Source organism: Mesocricetus auratus, unplaced genomic scaffold, assembly GCF_017639785.1.
Source record: "Mesocricetus auratus isolate SY011 unplaced genomic scaffold, BCM_Maur_2.0 Super-Scaffold_100019, whole genome shotgun sequence".
Classification (NCBI taxonomy): Eukaryota; Metazoa; Chordata; class Mammalia; order Rodentia; family Cricetidae; genus Mesocricetus; species Mesocricetus auratus.
The window spans coordinates 12,652,502-12,667,083 of NW_024429200.1; the positions used below are offsets into that span (position 1 = coordinate 12,652,502).

General features: G+C 48.6%; 1 protein-coding gene across 1 annotated transcript in view; it reads right to left on the reverse strand.

Annotated features, from left to right (window-relative positions):
- Snd1 (staphylococcal nuclease and tudor domain containing 1) overlaps positions 1–14,582 on the reverse strand; it is a 401,485-nt gene that overhangs the window by 14,221 nt on the left and 372,682 nt on the right. The gene's annotated exons all lie outside the window — the stretch shown is intronic.

The window sequence follows — 14,582 nt, forward strand, 5'->3', positions numbered from 1 at the left end:
AGGGTTGGGAGTGGCACCCAGGCTCCCAAACCTCAGTCACTTCTACATTCATTCTGAGTGAATGTACTGTCAGCATGGGCACAGTGACGTCAAGGACCCCAATGCCTCAGCCCTGTAGAAGCGGCTCAGAGGGATGACAGAGTCTTCCTTGAGTGTGAATGTGAATGCTGACAGTGTGCACAAAATCTCCACTGTAGCTTTCTCCACCGCTGAAGACCGCTCCTATGGAGATTAGCTAATCCACCTCCTTGTTCAGCTGTGTGTAAAAATCCTGCCTTCTTGTTTATTTCTATGTAATAACCCTGCCTCCCTAGTCAACTGTATATAATCACACATATTATGCTTGGGGATCTCCATCAGAGAGCCCAGGTCGCCCGACCCCAGCTTTTCTGTGTCGTGTGTTTGTCTTTTCCTCATGTCCTCGCTGGCCCGCTTAGGTCAATCCCCGCTGCTGTGAAGAGTGCAGCATTCTGGACTCATCATTCCGCTTCCTTTCCTCCCTGGAAATTTTGGCAGGGAGCTACTGGGGTGCACTTGCCCCCCCCGCCCCCCGCTGCAGGAGGCCCTCTGCTCAGTTGTGCCTGAGTGTGCAGGGGTGAGGTGAGGAGCAGACTGAACACGGTGTGCCCTACCCTTCCTTATCCACACAGCTCTTGCAAGGAAAACAGGCAGGCTCAGAAGCAGGATAATCCTTGGGAAAAGGGAGACCAAATTCTTCCAGGAAGAACTGAAAGGATTAATGTTTAATGCACGTAATTAAAGAGGCTTCCAGAAGGCGAGGGGAGAGAAAGAGAACAGGTAAGTTTGGAGGGTGGAGATACATGAACACACTGGACAGTTTGCGAGAGGAGGGCAAGCCTAGAGGTCACCCTTCAAAAGGGAAAGCAGATAGGCTGGGTTATTACCACAGCCCAGATACTGTGCCAGAGTCTGAGGGATCTTAGACCCTTTTCATGGAGGGCTCTGTCCCCAGGAACCCACAGCTGGCACAGACTCTGTTCCTCCAAGTGGGTGGCTCAGAGTAGTGTTCTTTGGGGAGGCTGACCTAACCCTACCTTTCAAAAGTAGTGGCCCATGATAAATCCCTTCCTTCAGTCTTTCTCGACCCCCGTTCTTCCTCTGCTAGAGGGGCCCTTGAAAGCCTTTGCTGCTAAATGTAAAACTTGTATTAATTTAAATGGCTTCAAGCTCGATTAAGCAATAAAATGAATGTCTAAATACCTGGGAATTATCAAAGCCTGAGCTGGAGCCCCTGGCAGAGGGCTAGAAGGAAATGTCCGGTGACAAAAGCAGAAAGAAGAGGTGGCTGGGTTGGGAGGGGCAGAGACAAGACAAAGAGAGAAAGGCAAAAAGGGGAGGGCCAGGGCAGCAGGGCCCCGAGTCTTTCCTCGTTTTCCACTATGCTGCCCCTTGGGCCCATTCCTAACGAGCGGAAAGGCCAGTTTAACCTGGGGTCTGAGAAGACAGTACTATGCAGGTTGCAACTGGCCTCACCGTTGAGTGTGCAGGGAAACCAACGCAGGGGAAGGAGAGTCAGATGGACAGAGCCGGGAGAATTCGGGAGGTCCGATGTGTCTTTTTGTACTGCTCCATCGGGCCAGTGCACCTTCTCCCTGGGCTCCACAGCTTGTCTCAGGTGTCCCCCTCTCGCCCCCCCCCCTCAGGTAATGCCTGCCCCTCTACCATCCAGAGCCCTGGAGCTCTTCAGCAGAGCTACGTGTAGTGGGAAGAATCTGCGCTTAGTACCTGGCCACTAAAAAGGTTTCTCCTTGCCCCTGAGCCTAGCAATTAGCCTGTGAAGGAAGCAGTGGTGCTTAAGAGTTGATGCCCAGGGCACTACAGACTTGAGTGCCCTGCAGGGAGAGGACTGGGTGAGCCGAGGGGCCATCAGCCTTCAGGAACAAGATAAAAACTATGGTGGGCACGATTTCACTGCAGAAGACCACCTTAATTTGCCAAGTTTTTTACCAAACAGGCTAAGGCCAAGAAGCAGTAGGTCCCAGAGGAACTCGGGGGCAGCAGTGGGAAGAACAGATGGGCTGGCTGCCTTGTGTTTGGAAGCTCAGGGGACATGTGCCCAGCCAAAAGCAAACAGGGCTGGTTTAGTTCCCAGCCAACATGGAGTCCAAGCCCACCCCAGTTTCCTCCTTCCCTGACCTGTCATGTTTCAGAGTTTTATTAGTCAAGTGTTTTTTCCTTGCTAAAGCACAGACTGCCCCTCCCCCCACGACCACACAGCATCCCTCCAGGCTTGGCAGGCCCCCAGGCAGCTTGCAGTGGGCCAGTGTGGTTTTCCGAAGCGGGCTGGGTTGTTGGCACTGATGTAAGAAGCTCAGAGATGGGTTGCTGAGGCAACCAGGCAGGAACAATCTCTCTCTTCCTACACAGTGCCATGCTCAGACCTCACTACACATGGCAAACCCCAAACTGACACCAAAGTCTCTGAAGCCAGAATCCAGATGCTTTCCCCAGGGCTTGCCAGGGAGAGCCCACAGCTAGGGGACATACCTGGGGCCAATCCACCAAGGAGCAGTGGGTTCTCCCTGGCAAGCGAGTCCAGACCTCACATGTATCCAGCCGCTTTCTGCCTGCGATCGATGTGCTAACTTGGGCTTGACAAGTCCCTAGGCCCAGCCAGCAGTGGAGGAAAAAAATCTCTGGCCTTGGGCAGTGTGCTGCCACCAGTTCCATCTGGGGTTGTAGAAGGAGATAAAGCTGTCGCCGATAGCGCTCAGCTTCCTCTTTAATTACAACTGCCAACGACATAGTAATTTCTCAATCAAACAAAGGCTCTCAGGGGAAGGTGTCTGGGCTACTGTTTTTAGAGACTCCCAAGTTACTTGGCTTTGCAGGCAAGCTCCATGCTACAGCTCTACCTTCCTGGATATACATAGGCCTGGACAGGTGCTGGACGTCTGTGACTCTTTTCTGGCATGGAGAGTTGTGGGCCTCATGAGTAGTAGAGAGAGGTTAGGCAAGGAGCTCCCAGACTGGAATGCATGGCCAGCCTTCTCTGCTTTAGACTGACTGCCAGGAATGGCTGATATAAATGTAACAGTACGAGGGTCTAACACCTGCATAACTTCTAGTTCTCTGTTTAACTCTAGGACTCCAACTCTGACATTCTCCCTCACTCCTCCAAAAGAGAGTCAAGGATGGCTGGGTTTGTTTACAGTTCTAGCTACTTAGAATATTTAGAAGAGTAAGGCAAGAGGATCACTTGAGCCCAGGAGTTCAAGGTCTAGCATGGGCAACACAGGCAGCTGTGTAAAACAGATACGCTCACAGAGCAGAGGGAGAGAAGAAAAGAGACCACACAGAGACAGGCCTTTTTTGTTTTGAGTCAGGCTCTCATAAAGCCCAGGTTGGCTTCAAATTCACTTTGTTGCTGGGGATGACCTGGGATTCCTAATCCTCTTGCCTCTATCCTACAAGTGCTGGAATTACAGGATGTACCACTATGCCTGGTTTTCTTCTTCCTACTTGCAGTGGTGGGAATCAGTCCAGGGCTATGTGCATGCAGGCTACTTCTCGACCACTGAGCTACAGCTTCAGCCCACACACTCCATTCTTGTTATCCAGGATAATGTTATAAAGTGACCATGGCCGGGCATTGGTGGTGCACGCCTTTAATCCCAGCACTTGGGAGGCAGAGGCAGGCGGATCTCTGTGAGTTTGAGACCAGCCTGGTCTATAAGAACTAGTTCCAGGACAGCCTCCAAAGCCACAGAGAAACCCTGTCTCGAAAAACCAAAATAAATAAATAAATAAATAAAAATAAATAAATAAAGTGACCATGAACACTGAATTAGAAAGTACTGGACCATTACTCCTAGAGGGAATAAAAGGTTTAGGGGAACTGCAGAGATAGCTCAGCGGTTAAGAGTACTGGTTGCTCTTCCGGAAGACCTGGGTTCAATTTCCGGCACACACATGGCACCTCACAACTGTCTGTAACTCCAGTTCCAGGGGATCTGACACCTTCACACCAATTCACATAAAACAGTTAAATAAATGCTTTCTTTAAAATTAACAATTAAAGAAAAAAAGGTAGGAATCTGGAGTTTCATTACCTGTTTGTCAAATATCTAACCTTGGTCTAAATGTGTTTCTGTTTAAAAACACCTTATTTAATATGTAGCACTGATTCATTTATACTGAGCTCTCAGCACCATTAGAGGTCAGGCCTGGATGACAGTTGTGTAACATGTATTTTTTCTTTAAGATATATCCCAGCTTTCTTGACACACTCTTACTTGGGACTATTTTCTGTGACAAAAATCACTAAGAAAAAGGATTGCGGACTGGAGAGATGGCTCAGAGGTTAAGAGCACTGGCTGCTCTTCCTAAGGTCCTGAGTTCAATTCCCAGCAACCACATGGTGGCTCACAACCATCTGTAAAGAGATCTGGTGCCCTCTTCTGGCCTGCAGGGATACATGCAGGAAGAACACTGTATATATAATAATAAATAAATAAATCTTAAAAAAAAAGAAAAAGGATTGCTTCCCTCAAAACTCAAGACACTGAAGAAAAATCACAAAGAGAACAATTATTTATACTCTGAGAGCTAAAACAAGAAGGCAGAGTTATCTAGACGTACTGCATTGCCTACACCTTTAATCCTAGCACTTGGAGGCGCTGGAAAGATGGTTCAGAGGTTAAGAGCACTGGCTGCTCTTCCAGAGGTTATAGGTTCAATTCCTAGCAACCACATGGTGGTTCACAACCATATGTAATGAGATCTGGCGCCCTCTTCTGCTGTGCAAGCATACATGCAGGCAGAACACAGTATACATGATAAATAAAATAAATCTTTAAAAAAAAATCCTAACACTTGGGAGGTAGAGGCAGGCAGATCTCTGAGTTCTAAGACACCCTAGTGTGTCTGCACAGAGAGGTTCAGGCCAGCCAGCTAGGGCTACATAGCAAGACACCCAGCTAAAAATAAATAGTAAACCAAAGCCTCAAAGTGCTTGGCATTGTGGTTTATGCATGTAATACTAGCATTTAGGGGGGGGCGGTACAGGTAAGAGTACCAGGAGTTCAAGGTTACCCTCGGGCTGGAGAGATGGGTAAATGGTTAAGAGGGCTGACCGCAGTTCCAGAGAACTCCGGTTCAAGTCCCAGCACCCACATGGCAGTTAACAACTGTCTCTAATTCCAAAATCTGACACCCTCACACAGCATACATTCATGCAAAACACCAATGCAAATGAAATAAAAGTAAATAGATTATTTAAAAAAAAAAGGTTACCCTCATGTACATGGCAATTTTGAGGTCACCCCCAGCTTCATGAGATCCTACATCAAAAAGAAGGCAGCAGTATTGCCTTGTTCGACCTGAGCTAGGAGTGTGCCTGCCAAGTAATTCAAGCTTCTTGCCACATGTTTACAAATGACTGCAAAAGCACAAGAATTGATCTTGGGGTTAGTGAGCATGTATATTTGCAAACACAAAACCTGCAAATGATGAGGGCTGACTACATATAGATCTCTGGAGGGAGAGCTATTCCTTACAAGTTGCCTCAAATTACAGACAGTAGCTACTGGAGATTTATTCCTGTGAAATATACAAGAGACTTCCTCTTGCCCAACTGGCGATTGCAAGCATTAACCGAGATCTTATCCATGGAGTGCTGTGTAAACTGCAAAAAGCAATCTGATACAGTCTCTTTGCATCTTGGAGTGTTTCTAAATTGATCTGGACTCAATAGTTTCTGTGGGAGGACTACTACAATGCAGGTAACATCAAGGAACTCAGATCTTAAGTGATGACATGACCTGCCATGCTCTGGGAATGGGCATCTGTGTTTATACATGTGGGTAGTCATGGTCTTGGAGGTACTTCAGGATGCATGTATGCATATATATAGCAGCAGACAGATGGTGGCTGCTCAGTCTCCCATTGGGTGTATGATAGAGCTTAGACCTAGGGGCATATGGTTCTGTGGGGAGGTGAGGACTTCCTGTCAGACTCTAAGGGACTTGGGGTGGGTAGCTGAGCTGAAGATTAGAGTCAGGAGTCAATAGACACTTCTGGGTTGGCTTACTTGCTGTTCTGACAGCACCTCAAGGCCTCTGCCCTTGATGCTGGTGGAGTGACTGTGGGTTTTGTGACTGCTGAAGACCTGGGCTAGACCAGCCTCACTGAGCTGTGTGGCTTCAACATCACCTTTTCTGGCACCACCTGCAAAAGGCCACCCCATGAAAACGTGAGGAATCACTTTGCTTCTTCTGGCTTTTAGGGAGCTAAGTGTAGAGCAGAGGTTGAGGATGTGGACTGTGGAGACAGGTGACTTGAGTTCAAATCCACCCACTACCTGCTTGTACTCTGGCGAATCACTTCCTATACTTTAAAAAACAAACAAAACAACAAACCTTGCTAGAAACTTGGGATTTCAGTCGTATCTACCCCAGAGGGTTTGTTATTATGATTAAATGAGTCAACGTTAAACACACAAAGAGTACCAGTATATAAACGCTTCCTCATGACCACTGCCACCACCAGTTTCTCTGCTACTTGGCAGGAGCACCTATTTCATTCTCAAGTGTCTTCATCCCACAACTAGAACGTGAGTTAGACCAGGGAATGCAGCCTTTTAAAATATTCTCAAAATCTTCACAGAGCTTGGAAATGCTTGGGCTGTGAGGGATTAGAAAGTACATGGATTTGGGAATCTAAAGACCCTTTGCACTAGCTGTGAACTCTGGGGCAGACCAAACAACCTCTTCTATACTTGTTTCATTAACTATAAAACAAGGAGAAGGGGCTCTGTGCACTAAGTGGGGCAATATGAAAATGATTCTTCTCCCATCACTAATACCAAGAGCTCATGGGCAGGTTCTCCATCTCTAGGTTGGTTCCATGCAGCAGCTATCCTGCTTGGTTAAGCTGTGCACTGAGCTCTGCACATCTGGGGACCAACCCCTGCTTAGTCTCCATTGTTCTCCACCCTCCCTAAAAACATTTTGGGTTTTTTATCCTGGGGGTCCTTATGAAAGAGTGAAGGTAAGCTAAATGAGGCTGACAGAAAGTATTCAGGTACGGATGAATTCCCAAATCCACCTGGACAGACAGATGCCTAAATGCTTTGTGTGCGGGAGAGCTGAGAGTCAATCATGCCCAGGGGGACAAAATGCAGACACACTGGGCCTGGCTTGTTTATGGACTGGGGCAGCCAGAGGGACCTTCTGCCTCACAGTGGGACACACCCTCCTGCTCCCAAGCACATTAATGTGCCACTGATGAAATTGTTCTGGCTTATTTACCAAATTAATAAAACGGCACAGGCTGTTAATCTGCATGTCTCCTAATTACTGAGGAAGAGCTCCTGGTGCCCAGGCAACACACACACACCTCAGTGGCCACCCAGCTGGGTTGTGGGCTCTTCCTTTCTGGCTGAGGCAGACTGGGTAAGGAATCAAGAAGTAGGAGGAGGCAGAGGACTGGGAGTGACCACCAGTGCTATGGCTTGGAGCAGAAGCGGGGTGGTGGCGGCCAGCAATCTGTGTCATTTCTACAGCTTCTCTCTCAGTAGGCTCTGTGCCCTCCCTTCCAGAAATACATAGGCAGTTTCTGTCTCCGCCTCCAAATCGTCCCCCTTTTCCCTCTTGTCTGGATTCTGTCCATCTCCTTACACAGGAACTACTTCAATCAGACCGGCAGTGGGGCTGAGTCATTCTCCTGCTCTAAGCGGGAACATACTCCCTGCCTGAGGTGCAATGCAGGCTGGGGAGCCACTTGGGGTTTGCCAAGGGTGTGGAGGAAGGGGGAGGAGGAAGAGCCAGGCAAGGCTGATAGTTTCATAAATGCTAACGCCTGCTGGTCTTTCTAACCATTAGCTTCCAGGTTCTGAAGTCTCTCCTTGATATGAACTCGAGATCATGCAAGCATGCTTGGGTTCGGGTAGGAGAGATTTTGAAACTGCTCAGGTATTAGACCACAAAGGAAACTCTTGAGCTCAGCCTGCTCTGGGGATCTGGTGTGTGTCCTAGGTTCTGTGGCAGACGCTGACCTGGATGCCTAGGGGTCCTAAAAGGCATCCTCCTCCTGAAGCTCTTCCAGGGCCCCGGTGCATTAGAAATTGCCTCTGCCAAGTTAAGTAAGGTAGCCAGGGCACCAAGGCCAAAACAATTGGTAAATCAGGGAAATGCAGCAAGGGGAATCCATGTTCCAAGCAATGTATGCAGGCAGCCAAAGGAGACAGTTCACACGGGTCTTACTGGCTATGGGCAGGGACCACACACATATATAACCAGTCTTTCCTATGTCTGCCAGGAGGATGGAGAACAGTAGTCTCTCCCCCAGGGCACTGGCAGAGCCTATCAACAATGCCTAAGGCAGCACAGAAAATGACTGGAGCCTCCAGAATGCCTGGAACACAGCCTTGGGGTGTCCCAACTCCAGCCCCAGGGCACCTAGAAAGGAAGTCTGACTGTGTACATGGCTGCGCACAGCTGCAGGTTTCTCCTGAGGGTGGACCGAGAACCCTTAGGGGAGGAAATCTCCACCATTCCCATATGAGCCACACTCATGCTTTCAACTCCCTCAAGTCATCAGTGACAGGCAGACAATGAGAACTAGAGAAATCCTAGTGCATTGATTGGCTGGTGCATTAACCCTGCTGTGGGTCAGTGCTCCTTCAGTAGAGTACGAGTTGACCATTTCTGAGGTTCTCTTTGGTCTAGGTTTTCTGAGGCTGTGCTAGGGAGCACACACAGAAGGCAAGGAGTGTCACGTGAAGAAAGAAGGAGCAGGTGGGGAAGCCTCGCTTGCTAACCATGTCCAGAGGGGCTTGGGACATCCCAGTTTCATCACCTAGGGCTTGGCTGTGCCTTGTTTCCAATAGGTTCATGTGCTACAAGCTCAGTCCAAAAGCTTGGCAGTACCTCAAGTATGGTGGTTTGAGAAGCAGGGAATCTTTACAAGGAGACTACAATAGGCATGGTAGCACATACATATAATCTCAGAACTTTGGTGGTTGAGACAGGAGGATCTTATCTCAACACAATCACCACTATCACCAAAACAACCAACCCACCAACCCATCCACCCAATCAAATAGTGGGACCTGGTAGAAGGGAATTAGGTCACAGGGATATCACCTTTGGAAGGACCAGTCTGTGACAGAAGAGCAAGCCTGGTCCTTCCCACTTGTCTTCTTTTTATGTCATATACTGTATCTCTCTCACAGGTGCTCCAGATATGATGCCACCCTTCACTATGATGCCATGCTGGTGACAAAGCATCCTCTCGGGCTTTCTAAATCATCAGCCCAAACAAACTCATTAAAAAACCAACAAAACAAAACCCCGAACTACCCAGTATCTGTTATAGCAACACTAGAGAGCTGAAGACTAACCCACTCACTCTGCCCAGCCTTTTGAGAATGTGAGTAGAATTCCAGAGCAACCAGAGCATGACTGAGACCCTTTTATGACACACAGAGAGAGCCATGTTATGCAGCTGGGTTTTCCACTGTCGCTAATACTGCATGAAAGCTTAGTGTGTTGCCACAGCCAGAGTGTGAACTCGAAGAGACACTTCACCTTAATATAGTAGCAGTTTAACACGGCTAACTTAGGGCCTCCCCTTGCGGCCACACACATACCAACTTCTTTCAGCGATGATGAACATTAACACAATGCAATTAATAATGCAATGCTCTGGGAGCGGGGAGGCTCTGCCTATGAAAGGTCTCCGGGGTCTCATTACTGTGAGCGCAGCGCAGTGGGGAGTGGGCAGGCCAGAGGCAGGCAGCAGCAAGCTCTTCCGAGCACTGCTGGCACAGCGTAGCTCTGCCCCCACCTCCTTTCGCCCCACACCACATGATCTTTCATGTCCAACCCAAATTGATAACTGTTTTCCCAAACAATCTCTTTTCTGACATCTTGGGACTGAGTTACACCAACGCACTGGGGATGCCCAGTCAGGATGGCACAATAGTAAGAGGGGCCAAGGAGCTACCGGAAATGCAGGGAAAGCCGGGGTAGCAGGTGAGCTGACTGGGCTAGAAGGGCTTCTACCTCTAGGGTGGGGGTAGGGCGATGAGAGGGTGGGAACACACTTTTGGTCCTGCCTGGAGGCAGAGAGGCAGAAGCCAAGGCGATCAGCATCGTTGGAGTCCGCTGGGAAATGCAAACCTGCTGACTCCAGGCCTTTGCAAGCGGTAACACAGTTTACAAACTGACGCAATCTGTTCCTTTGGTGCAGACAATAAGGAAAGCAGACTGTTCATCTTCCCAGGAAAACCCCAGGCTGGAGGCCGCAGGGAGACTTAACTCTCTCTTCCCCAAGCTTCCTGCAGGGAACGTGACAGAACTGGGAACCGCTTGCACTGTTCTTTACTGAGCATGAAGCAGGCTTTGAGATCTTTTGAATGGTCCTGACCTTCTGGTGCTTGCTAGCTGATGCAGAGAGTGGTCCTAGCCAAAGGGAGGTGTGAAGACTGCTTTCCATCTGGTGCCTCCAGACAACACTTTCTACTAGAGACCTTGGCTTGGGCCAGGAGGTCTCTGAGTGGCCTTTCCCCAAGTCCAGCCTGTGTATTCTCTGGTTTCAAAGCTGTACCTGCCTTGGAGGGACAGAGCTAGGCTTCAGCCTATTTTTGTAGCAGAAAAATCAATGTGTGTATGATCTATGGAGCAACTGCCCGAGGTTAACAAATCCCTTGCATGGACTATAAGTAACGAGATGTTCTATCAGGTCACATTTAAATGGCAGTTTTCCATTGCAGACCCCAATCTCAAACTCCTTTATCTGAAACACTGTGGGCAATGTCACTGTGAGGACCTCTATTTTGTTATTAACAATCACTTGGATTGGCACCCATGGTTATTTCTTTCCCTTCCATTCATTTCAGAGGGACAAAGAAATTAACCAGGCACGAGATCATAACCCTCTTTCTGCTTCCTTAGGCACCGTCTCCCGCCAGGTATCCTCTATCCTGCCTTTCTCATTGCTTTCCCTACTAAGTCTAACCCATCTTAGGAAGCCTGGCCTGGACCCCTTCTCCCTACCAAAGGGCTTTCTGCACATGCCCACTCCCTCCCTTCCATTTCCCCATCCAATGCAGGCAGTTCCTATGGTCACTATTTCCGCTTGTCACCATTACTTCAAAAGGTCACCCAGGACCTCTTAATTGCCATTTTAATAATTTCTTTGTAGACTTCATTATTTCTGACCTTTCAAATAATCTGACCAAGCTACGCAACCCCTATCTTTTTGAACCTTTGTTTTTAGGTCTCTGACTCTCAATCTTGGCTTTTTCTCTATGATTTTTTCCCTTGATCTTGGCTGAGAATTCTTCTTCAACAGCATGGCTTTTGAATATGAATATTCCCAGCGTGTATCTTAAGCTGTCGACAGTTCTTGTATTCTTCTACTCTAAGTGGCCAGAAATACCTGCCCCCAGGCCTCACCACGGAATCCAACCCCACCAGGTAGAGACCGATGGCATGAGCCCTGCCCCCTCACTGTGAAGCCTACTCCCTTATCTTGGGCTCCATGGCTGCCACACATGACCTCTGCTTACGCTGACTCTACTCACTGGGACTCCTCCCTTTTGCCACTCTTCAGGCTGGGTCTGGGCTGCAGATAACCCCCCTCACTGCTATCCTCACCGGCCCTCTATGCTCTCATTACCTGGCTTAGTCTAGGCAATGTAGCATAATGGTTAGACACAGGCTCTATAGCCAGATTACCTGTTTCAAATCTTGTTTTATTGACTAGCAACATGACTACATATAATTTATTAATCATGATGGCCTTAGAACACCCTCTATGCCAAATTATTGTGATGAGGGAGTGCCACCTCACTTTGATGAAGACCATGTAAGACACCCAAAACAAGGCTGGCTATAGCAAGTACTCAATACATGTCTTTTTTTTTAAAATCTGTATCTATCACCATTCTGCTAAAGTTCTTTTTTTTTTTTTTTTTTTGTTCTCCTGAAGTTCAAATATCTCAGCACCGTGCAGCGTCAAGTACCTTCAGAACTAGGATTGGCTGGATCTTCCAACCCTCACTATTTTAATCTAGCCACATCAAATGCTCTGCTGCTCCAGACCTCAGCATGCTATTCCCTTTGGTTGGAATGTTCTTTACTACTACTTCAGCTGCAAGCTCCTGCCCATTAAGATGTGGCAATCCCGATCTCACCTGACCCATGCCAGTACACACCGAGGACTCTCTCATGGCTCAGCTCACCTCACCATCATATCAGAATGGACACTTCTTTTTTTTTTTCTTTTTTTTTGGTTTTATGAGACAGGGTTTCTCTGTACTGTTTTGGAGGCTGTCGGTCCAGCCTGGCCTTGAACTCCCAAGTGCTGGGATTAAAGGTGTGCGCCACCACCGCCCGCCTGAATGGACACTTCTTAATAGTTCCTGGTAAGCATTCGGTAAGTAGAGGAAAGGCTAAAGGTCTTGGTTTTCTCTGATCATCATCAGCACACTGGGAGAAAGTACTCAGCACTGTGCACACACAGTGGTGCAGAAATGAGAGAGAATCCTGTGTGAGACACTCTCTGCCATGGGCCGGCCAACAGCTGCTCTGTTGTATCAGACCTGCCCACGGGAGCCCAGAGGGCCGAAGCCTGGCCCTGGCCAGAGCCATCAGTGCGGATGACTCAGAGGCTGTCCAGACATAACGAGCAGAAGGGACTCTTTTGTACTTGGCTTTGTCTGGGCCACATATAACTGGAGTGAGGATGGATTCCTCTATTTATCCAGGCTTGCTTGCAGGCAGCAGCTGTGTATACCTCCCCCTGGTCTCCTATACATCCATTACCTCCTGGCTAGTGATCCCTCAGCAAGGAAGGGGCGAGGAGCAAAAGCAGACATGACACATGAGGACTGTACAGGAGCTAAAAGGATGGAGCAGATGCGAAGTGAAACCAGAGAGGCCAGTGCTAAATCTTCCAAGCAAGGAGTCGGATGCTAAGTCAGGCAGGCCTCTGTCACTTGGGGAACAAGGACTGAGAAAGCTTTATGCTATAGGTACATGTGAGTGACAGGAGGTCTTAGGTCCTCGGGGAGAATGCAGAAAACGTAGGCCATGGCCACAGAGTCTGCTCACAAACTATGGGGGCATTTTCTTTACTACAGATTCTTACCGCTCTTGTAGACCATAAAAAGAACCACAGCAAAAAGCTTGGACAGAAATCCTACACTCGCAGCAACTGCCTGCTTCCCTTATAGGCATCCTTGCAGATCATCTTGAAAAGTCCCTATCTTCCTTAATCCACTGCCTCCATGCCAATCCATGGACTATGTATGCTATGTAAAATAAGGCACCCTTTACTGTCTGTGCTTGGCACTACTGTAGGCTAGTGGCAACTTTGTTAACTTCCCATCCAGGTCAGTACACCAAAGAACAGAAAGTCCCAGGTTCTCCTTGGACCTCATGAGGAAGTTGCTTTTAGGCTTAGGAGAGAAGAGATCTGAGCATGGGGGGCCGGGGGGAGCGAGGGGTAGCGGGGAGACGGCTATGCCTTCCCTTGTCTGCTATGTTTCCAAACTGCTTCCCTACCATAGAAAAAGGAAACATCCTTTGAGATGATGCTGAGCCTGGAGACTGATCTTTGCGCCCAAGCAGTATCAGTGCTAGAGGGCTGTTCTGCGTTCACCCTTCTGCACAGAGAACAACCTGATTCTTGCTTTCTGTGACTCGAGGCGCACATGATCTCTCTGGCATCTCAGTAATGCACAGAAAAGCCCATGGGTAAAAGCCACCCATTAAAAGGTTTGAGAATGTACACATGAAATAAGGATAAATGCAGCCTGCCAAAGGCCAGATCAGCCTAGTTAATGACTGGGCCCGGCCCTCTTCTATGTGGAGAGCTCGAGCTTCCTTGCTGCTGACTTTTTATTGCTAATGACAATTAAAATATGGCATCACTTACCCTCTCAGATTGGAGCCCTAATTGGCTGTAAACCCTTCCAAACGGTGTAGGGCTGGAGTTTCCATTAAGACACTTGGGTTATAGTTAGCAGTCCTGCCCTGAGCCCTGCTTGCCTTAGTCTGTCCCAGTGCTCCCTGTCCACAGAAGGGAACGAACAATGGGCCTGGGATGCTTGTGCAGGTGGACCTGAGCCACGTTTCTCTCCACTCTACCCAGCCCACGACACAGGCTTTCACACTCACCTGGGCCTAATGATCAGCTTCTGGAAGCTTCCACGTCACTACCGTGAGATGAGATACAGACAGGGGAATTATTGGCAACAAGAAAGATCAAGTATAGCGAGGCACAGCTTGGCTGCTGATGGACTCTGTCTTCCTGACAGGAACCAGTGCTCCATTTATCCTGATTTTTCTTCCTTCTAATCTCAACTAACTGTCCCACATATGATTCAGGGTTACAAAGCTCCAGGAGCCAGCTGGTAGTCCCCTTGCCCTAGCATCTGCTCAGGCTGACTCTGCCCTCGGTCACTCTGCTCCGCCTCCCGGCTCTGCTCTACTAGGCAGAGTCCCATAACCACGTGCTCTCTGCTCCCTGTGGGGAGTGCCTCCAAGGGAAGGCACGCTCTAAAACTGGAGAGAGGAAATAAGGATGCTCAGTGTCTCCTAAGATCCCCA